Here is an 8,368-nt window from a genome sequence, read left to right as displayed (position 1 = left end):
AAAAAAAAAAAAAAAAAAAAAGATCTGTTACTCCTCTATACTACATCCCCCACACACACTTCACCCCACTCCCAACTTTGTCTGGGGGGAAGCGGTGAACTATTTTAGTAACAGTATTCTCATCAATGGTTTATATCTTCATTATCTTTTCAACATTCCTTCACAAGGAAACAATTTTGGGCACAATTTCTGCTTTGGTGCTCACAAGCAGATGGCTATCTATATTTATCAATACAAATCCTTAAAACTGAGAAGTCTAAAGAAAAGTATGTATCTTAAAAACACTTGAGGGTATTCTTTATACACATCACTCCAGGAAATCCAGGAAATACATAACTGTCTAGCCCAAATAAAGTTATTTTATAGAAATGTTTCTGAACTAATTTTTTTTCTTCATCTGCTTCTTGAAAAACGCTCGAGTGTGGCTCATACCCACCCCTTCCATCACATTTACACTGTAATGCAATTCATGGCCCAACAAACACCAACATCTACGTGGCAAGACCACAACAACRTTAGCCAAAAATCAAGACAAATCTTGGGGTAACAGAAGTACTACAGAGCAAGTGTCTGAATCTGTTGTTCAGTGGATTAGAATATCTACATAGCCAGCAGGAAGTGAGAGGTGTTAGCCYGGGAACACGCACGCTTCTGCGGACATGGGGATCTTGCCATTTCCCAGCGGACTGCACTAACATGCATCTCATATASGCAAAATTAAAAACAAAAAAGTGTAACTCTTGTATTTGCTCTCAGTGGGATCTTTGGAAAAGGATTAGCAATTGTTGCTACTCTGAATCCCTCAGAAAGTACAATCCACAGCTGATCAGCTTTGTTCTCAGCTGACAGATACAGGCCACATTTTAGCACCCCYCAAGCTGCAAAGCACCCCCAGGCAGTCCGACCGGCTAACTGCAAARGGAGCTTGTGCTCAGCCAAAGTCAGTATCACCTGCACAAAAAGGGTCATTTCCAGGGAGGAAACAGGGCAAGGCTGGAGGCAAAGGCTGCTGCCTGTCCCCAGCTTCTAAGACTGATTGTGTGTGTGTGTGYGCACAAGCGCAAAATAAATGTTACACATAAAAGACATTACATATACCTTCACAAACAAACAAAATATATTTATRTTTCTTTTGAAATATAGATTTAAAAATTCAGTCAGACACAGCACCAACAAAGGTTCCTTTACTAGGAAGGAAGTTACCAGCTGGCAGCTGAGAACAACTTTTTTAAGTATAAACACCCCAAAAGCTCACAAAATTCACATACACATGAAGATAAACACTTCTCTTTCTTATTACCGAATAACACTGTTTTCTTTCCCATCCACTAGCTCACCTGCAAGTACCTGTAATTCTAGGTGCTGTGACGCACCGCCTGCACTTTGGGGCAACGCACGGGCGAGCTGCATCTCGTTTGCTCTGGGCAGGTCGTGCTGCACACGCTCACCCGCCTGCACTAAGAGCTCTCCTTAGACCAGTACCGTCTTGGACTGTCCAGAGCCCTTCCCACTCCCGACAGACATGCAAGGCTTTGGAATGCAAGCAGTGTTTAAAATACCCTAATTAGATCGATCTTGACTTCAGCTGTGGTGTGTTGGAATACAGATTAATCTATTCCATGGTTGGCACTGGCAGCTGCGCCAGCAGGAGGTCCTGTCAAATCAAACCGCAACATTACACTCCTCTGCCTTTACTATTTCCCCCCTCCCCTTTTTTTCTGCATTTCATTGTAACAGACACCTGCCTAGCAGGGAGGGAAGCTCTCATCGGCGGAGCTGAGCACAAGCACACTCCACTGGAGCCCTGACACAGAAAGCAAGCCTCCCCCTGGAGAAAGACAGCGAGGCGTGCGTTTCTGGGGACGAGAGGGGTGACAGCAGCCACGTGCTGGAAGAGAAGGATATTCTGATGAACTCACTAAAATTTAAAAGCCTTCTGTCTTGTAAAGAACTCTTAAGATAAGTTGTGGTTTCTAAACAGGAGCAGGAAAGAGCAAGAAAAGAAAGCAAGCCACATCTTTCAGAAACTTTTACCCTTCCCAGATTCGTGCACAAAACTCTGGGGCTTCAAGCCTGTTTGCTACCAAAAACTGCAGGAATCCCTAGCACATCCTAAGGACAGGTCGATTCCACCAACTGCTCTCACAGGAGAAATACTGCAGCTAGATTTAAACATTGGCTTACCCGTGAGAAGCCGTGTAACCACTGCAAAGACCACCACCAGTCTAATTTAGGCATGCTCAGAYGAGTCTGCTTGTGGTACCAGGAGCAGCCACGCTATCTCCCACCGCACTGACTGACGGGGCAGAGAGACCTTGGCTTGCCATCAGCTGGAACAGCATTTGATCTCAACTTTCCATTCAGTGATCCATTTCATCTTTGACTGTCTGAATGCGATTAAGCAATGAGTTATTGCACATTAGGTGCAGTGATTTCCTAATATAGAAAGTATACCTATAACATGAAAAAGACTTGAGGAATATTTACTACATATTGTGCGAGTTCTCCAGCACGTATCCCTCCCTTCACTTAGCATATTTTGACAGTCATTTTTCTTTTTAATGAACACAATCATCATGAGTTGCTTTTCTCTCATTTGTTCTAGTGTTTTCTACCATACTATTTGCCTTGCTAGAAAACAACAATCCATAAGCAAAGATTCTAAGATTTTTAGTCTCAGAAACATATAAAGCAGTTAACTAAAGAGCATCTGCTAAAGGATGTTGCTTCCACATTGACAGTCTTTTATTCCATCACCAGATTTTAGCATCCCAAAATAAAATTAAATTAAATTAAAAAAACTGGACTTTTTCCCCCCAGCAGTAATAATAATCAGCTCTGGAAGCAGCAGAAAGTCTGATGAAACTGTCGCCACTTGAAGAATTTAAAATCAAGACTTGGGAGGCACCAAACGTACAGGCTTTATTCAGTGGAGGCCAGCCTATTTTTCGTGAGACCAAGCTGTCTGCAAGAAGCTCAAACACACCTCCTTCTGCCAAGTTTACATCCCACTACTAAGAGCAGAGGCTATAGGTAATGCAACTCCCCAGCTGAGAGAGGAAAACAGCCTACATGAAGCACTGAGGCCAATACTGCCAAATCACTTTGGGATCCAGCTATGCATCCAACCCAGCCTAAGCCAAAGGAGAGAGGAGTGCTCAGCCAGCTGACTTCAGAGTTTCTCCTCTCCACACTTACTGAGGTACACAAAATGTATTCAAACAAAGGTTTTGCAAGGCAACTTGCAAGGYCACAGAAGGCCTGCCACTCCTGCACCCCAGTAATTTTTTGGTTCATTATGATGTTAYAAGTGGAATTAAGAACATGCTATTTAAATGTTATAGCATCCAGTATGAATACCTCTTTCTACATGCATTAATAYTTAGCATTTTAAAAGAGTACCCTACTCAAGTGTCTCAAAGTATTTTGCAGTAAAAAAAGTCTTGTCTTAGAACACTGACAGTAGTAAGAAATACTTCAGTTTTACTGATAGGTAAACTGAGGCCCGGAAAGGCTGAAAAAGGTATGCACTTGTTGTCCCTGGTGAGCTGGAATCCAACTATCACACTGAGTACAAGAAAAAATTCCTTCCAGTCACTGAGAAAATTTATTTTTGTGACATTCTTGTAACAGAATGTTAACTTTAATTGAGATAAATTTAACTCTGTACTCAGTTGTCATGACTCATTCAAATAGCAGATTCCTGTTGTATTCTGGAGGGTTGATGGTAAAAATAAATTGCCATAACAGAGTTCTGTTTAAATGGACTGATGCCTTCACTGGTTACTCATTTCAGAAGACCATCAATGAAAAATATTTTCTGCTGGCTAACAGAAGGTGTTCAGTTAACAGAGATGAGCTTTATCAGGTCATTCTTCTGTAGCCTTTCCACTCTTTCCATGGCCAAGGAACTTAGTTACGCAGCAGATATTCACTCCAAGGGCTTTTCTCTCACCAAAAAAAAGTGAGAGAAATTCTCATTTGGAAATCAGCTGAACTAGTTCTAAGGTTATCAAATTAAGTCCCCTTAAGTAAAACTGACATCTAAGTCAAGAGAAAGCATTTAAATTAAGATGAATTGAACAAACATCCTTTTATAGTTCATTAGACTCTGCAAATGAGCAAAACTAGAGTCCAAACAATCATTCAGAGAAAGAGAGAATATATACCCTATCAAACAAGTTATGATTGCTTCAGTACAGACTCTCTAATTTACAATGAAATTTGTTTTCCCCATTTTTAGCTGACTGAAGCTGTTCAAGAATTTCAAATTAGTACACAGTGCTTCCATTTGATTATTGCTGGTGTCGTTCAGCAACAAAAATCCTTTCAGCTTTATGGACAAGCAAGATACCCTGTCTGACTCTTAGCTCTGTGCCCGCTGAAACTCTGTTACTCCCCCTGTCTCCTCCCCCAAAAGACAGTTTATGCTTTTTATTATTTTCATGGTCAGCACTCAAGAACAGACATCCCTGCAGCATCTCCCAACGTGTTTCAAAGTTTAGAGTACAAAAACATTATTTCAAATCTTACCCTAAATTTATTCCAAAAATTACCAAGACCCAAATTCACTCTTATTTTCTGCAATTACAGATGCTAYGTATTTGCCTTGTTGCCCTTCCATCTTTGTTTCACTGAAGCTGTAATAGTCAGACTCTTCTCAGGATGCCCCATCAGAACTCATGGGTCTCCTCTTTAACATGGTAGATCACATTTTTAATTCTCTTAAGTGTCTAATGCAGTTCCAGTCTCAGACTGACTAAGAGTACATTTTTCTCCAAAATTTGACCCTTATCTTTCTATCAATACTTACTATAAGCAGGCTATGTTATACTCCCACATATCACTCACTTATCTGCATAAATTATCAACCGCCATTATTTGCTCCAAACAATGTCAAGCAGTACCTAAGGAGGCCTGGCTAACGTCATCCAAGAAATTCAGGCCGTAATTGCTTGAGAAAACTAATGAAACATACTATTTATAAAATGCAAGCATATATTTAAGAGGTTGGCAAGTATCAATTCAATATACCTCATCTGTTTTCTGAGGTCTTTACAGCAAATAGAGGAGGATGCACAAGCAAAGCACACCCTGCTCCTTGGGAAATGAGCATGTAAGAATATGACTATTTGCTCCCCGACCTCAGCAAAAATTAGAAGTGTAATCCTCTGCATCATAATTTTGTCAGCTGAGCAAAGCTGAGATTCCAGCAATCACACCCACAAGACCACATCAAAGAAACACTACTTCCTACAATGATCGACCGTCTCCCTCCTATACTGGCCAGCTGAGTTGGATACTCAAAAGTATTCTGACCTCACAGAGGAACACTCTGTATTTCTGTCTGGAGTTGCAAAATACTTCTGTTTTTAATTGCTTTATTACCTCAGAAAAAAGAAATTGCTTCAAATGAGATTCTTTTTCTCCCCAAMTTGATACTCTCCGCCATATATCATGATCTGTCCAATCAGACAAAATTCAGGTGTAGATTGTGTAGGCAGTTAGGCACCAACGGTCAAATTTTTAGGTTCAAATCATACTTAAAAATGGTAAGGCAATTTCCCCCCTTTTCTTTAATTATATAAATGCATATAAAGCTTAAATATTTACAGTTTGGATTAAAACTGCTCACAGGCTACCCTACATAACTATTTTAAACATTGTCAGCATCTGCAAAATTTAGGACAAAAATGTAGTTACTCCTCACCCACCACTGGCACCTTTATGCTACTGAAAATAATAACTTCTTATAATGTATTTCTTCTTATTTCTATCAAATTTAATATGGATCATAAAGTTTTGTAATAAATGAAAGCTGGCTAAGTTGCATTGACAAAACAATAAATATGCTAGTGAAAAAACCCTCAAATCAAGAACAAGATCTTCAAGACGATACAATAAATACTATTTTACACAGTACATGTGAAAAACATTACTAGTATATGTATTTAAAATAAACACAATGGGGAGAGCATTTTCCTACCAGCATCAAAAAAAGAAAAGAAATATTTTGTGCTCTGAAGATAAAGCATCAGATAGATATCCAAYGAGAGGAATATTTCTGCAGCTAACTATTAAAGCATCCTCAGGCCCATTGAGCCGCAGCTAATGGTGATACCTGCAACCTGACAGCACTTAGGAGCTACCAACAAAGGAAATATTAAGACAGGCCGAGGAGCTATGTCTCCGTGGACAAATGCTACTGGCAGAGCTGCTTGATGCCTCATCCTATGAGGAAGCACTTTAACAAGGTTGTCAATTAAGTCGTGGTAATTAGGCTCACAGGTTAACAGCCCATAGAGATTCATACTCTGCAGTGTAACTACTGGTGGCTATCCGGATGCAGTCTCAGTAGCAGTAAGTTTGATGTGAATCTGTTCACAGTGCAAAGGCCTTTTTTTTTTTTTTTTTTTTTAAATACTGATGCCTTTGTTACAAAGCCATTCTAGTTAATCCTTTAAAGAAATATGTTCCTTCATTTGGCATACGCATGATCACTTTCCTAGTAGAAGAGGATCATTCCGTTTTTTGAGGGTTTGAATACAGGAGAAAATTTTWTAAGAGAAGATGGCAAAGACAGACTGACAACTAGCATTCTGCTTGGTAAAGAAACAAGACGTGCAGAAAAAGACGCATTYCTAGGATCAACGCAGCACAGAGCGCATTAATTCTCAAGCATCCYAGACTTATATGACTTCCCTTAAAACTAGTGGGCACTAAGAATTCATTTTAGTATTCCTGCTCAATCAGTAGCTTGTAATKGCTGACCACCAAACAGCAATGCCTCCAAGCACAGAATTATTGTGTTGCTGGTGAAACATTTGGCAAAGTAAGGGCATATACTATGCTGCTCGTATGCACGTCAAGACAATGCCTCTGATGGGCTCCAGGCAAATTCTGTTAAACATCTCAATTAACTTCAAGTGTTATAAACTCACTAATTCATCTGCCCAATGATGCAAAACAAAGAAAATTGGACTTACCATCACAGCTTTTTAGAGACTTTATTTTAATAAAACTGATTTCTGGACTCATCTTAATGTCCTCCATTTCTACTTAGTATTAACGAGATGGAGGTATGATGCGAAGATACTTTGCAAGGACAGCTCTGCTTTACAGGGCAGATTTGCCTTCTTTCTAATACAAATAATTAATAACCTGACCCCTCCATAGGGCTTTCTGAACTGCTACCTAATCCTCACAGTAGCCAAGGTGGCAAATAGATGTCATCTGCAGTCTCCAAATGAAACAGATGAGACAGARGTTAAACTCACTTCCCCAAACTGAAAAATTAAGTCAATGACATGGGAAACAGACCAGATCTCTCTGTTCCAAAGCTCATACTCCTGCCTGAGTTTTCTCTCAGTAAAAAGACTGAAGCAGCTTTATTTTCCTATTACAAATTAAAATTTCAAAACGTCCCCTAAATCCAGAGTGCAACTGCACTCTGCAATTTGATTACACAAACCCCAGTAACRTAAGACAGCATTTCTTCCTTCACTATAATCTATGAAAGACAAGCAACACAATACAAGATAGATCAGGAAGCCAGAACTGGCAACCTTCATGCAAATCATTACCATGCGTGGTGCTGGGCTGCAGGTAAGTACCTTCCCTCCACAAGCAAGTGCACTAGGAAAGCATACCCACACAACCCATGGCATTTCCAGTTCTGTTTTGTTTTACTATCTCTGCCTCTCGGTCCCATTGTGCTCAGGATGCAGAGCTCATCTCTGCAGCTATTACAGCCTAAACATGCCTGCCAGGAACTGTCTGGCCAAGCCATTGCCTTCATTAATAAATGTTATCAACTTCCTAATGTTGGTRCTCTCAAGCAAATGTACTGTTACCAGATCACCACTGGCACATTTTTCAAGAAGAAAATGGCTGCTTACTAAATTTGTTGCTTTTCACTACTATGCCTKCTTTTAGGGAAAAATCAGAACAAGTACAGGCTTGCACCCCAAAATGCCACCTACTCTGCAGTTTTTCACTCACAATTCTGAAGAAAGAMGACACCCAGTTCTGAGGGAAAGCAACTGAAATTAGTCCAGTGCTCAGTGTAGGTCTGAAYGAAGCAGACCTTCTCTCTCTGTTTTTGCTCCTGAGACTATCAAGACATCTGATAATAACTTAGATGCCAAGACTATACTAATTCACCATATAGAGATCTCATTTTGTTACTGTTTTCTTGCYGTTCTCCTCCAGTTTACTGTAACAGTTAACGATGAATACTAGGCAAGTCTGAGATCCACTCAAACCTCTTTCAGTTTTTGACAATATTCATCCTTTATAGTACCGAACTGGTACAAAATCTCAAACAACATTGGCAGTATTTAAAATTTCTTCTAAGATGCAGTCAAGT

At 39.9% G+C, this 8,368-nt stretch overlaps 1 protein-coding gene across 1 annotated transcript in view; it reads right to left on the bottom strand.

Moving 5' to 3' along the window:
* CTNNBL1 (catenin beta like 1) overlaps window positions 1–8,368 on the bottom strand; it is a 61,458-nt gene that overhangs the window by 20,807 nt on the left and 32,283 nt on the right. The window lies entirely within an intron of this gene.

Source organism: Rhea americana, unplaced genomic scaffold, assembly GCF_003343005.1.
Source record: "Rhea americana isolate MKP2758 unplaced genomic scaffold, rheAme1 scaffold_531, whole genome shotgun sequence".
In the NCBI taxonomy this organism is placed as follows: domain Eukaryota; kingdom Metazoa; phylum Chordata; class Aves; order Rheiformes; family Rheidae; genus Rhea; species Rhea americana.
The sequence above is the reverse complement of the archived record's forward strand: the minus strand, read 5'-3'. Positions and strand labels throughout refer to the sequence as shown.